Below are 754 nucleotides of genomic sequence, written 5' to 3'. Positions count from 1 at the left end.
TCGTAGTTGCGGCGGAGCCGATTCTCTCGAAAGAAAAGAATCTGCGTCTGCAGGACGTAACATTATATATCATAAGTATATATATTACAGACGTTTCGACATCATTATTGTGTTTGCTTCAAATGTATAAACTATATTCTAGATATAGTAAGCAACTTTACTTTATTTCATTGGGACGCTTACTATATTTTTCTAACCTAATCATCAGCCACAGATCAGCCTCAGCCACAGAACACATGTGTGATGCATATATGTAATACTACTATATGGCTAATGGGGCGTGGTTTATATGAGTGCGACAAGAAGAAACATAGAAGGATAGTAGATGTTCAATCGTTCAAATGCGCAGGCGCCGCGTTAAATTCAAGAGCTTTATTAAGCAAAATTAGTTACTTTGTATTTAATACAAAACAAGATGTTAGCAATAGTTTATTACTCTCTAAATCTGAACCAGTGGATAATCACTGATATCAGTGCCAAGTATGCCATTGGTAATCAGTGGGTGAAATGTGAAATTCCTAACCTAGCTAACCTTTATTGTGTGATATAATTAATCTTATTTTAGTGGATAAATTCAATGAATATAGTATTAGAAAATTGAAATTAACATATAAATATCAATATTTTAGGATGTATAATGCTCAAACCTTTTTTTTAAATTGAACTTCACTGATTATCCAGTGCCAAATACGTCACTGGGTGATTAGTGAATAGTGGCATACTTGGCACTGATATCAGTGATTATCCACTGATT

This window comes from Trachymyrmex cornetzi, unplaced genomic scaffold (genome assembly GCF_001594075.2).
Source record: "Trachymyrmex cornetzi isolate Tcor2-1 unplaced genomic scaffold, Tcor1.1 scaffold991, whole genome shotgun sequence".
Lineage (NCBI taxonomy): Eukaryota > Metazoa > Arthropoda > Insecta > Hymenoptera > Formicidae > Trachymyrmex > Trachymyrmex cornetzi.
This window is presented reverse-complemented; position numbering follows the sequence as displayed.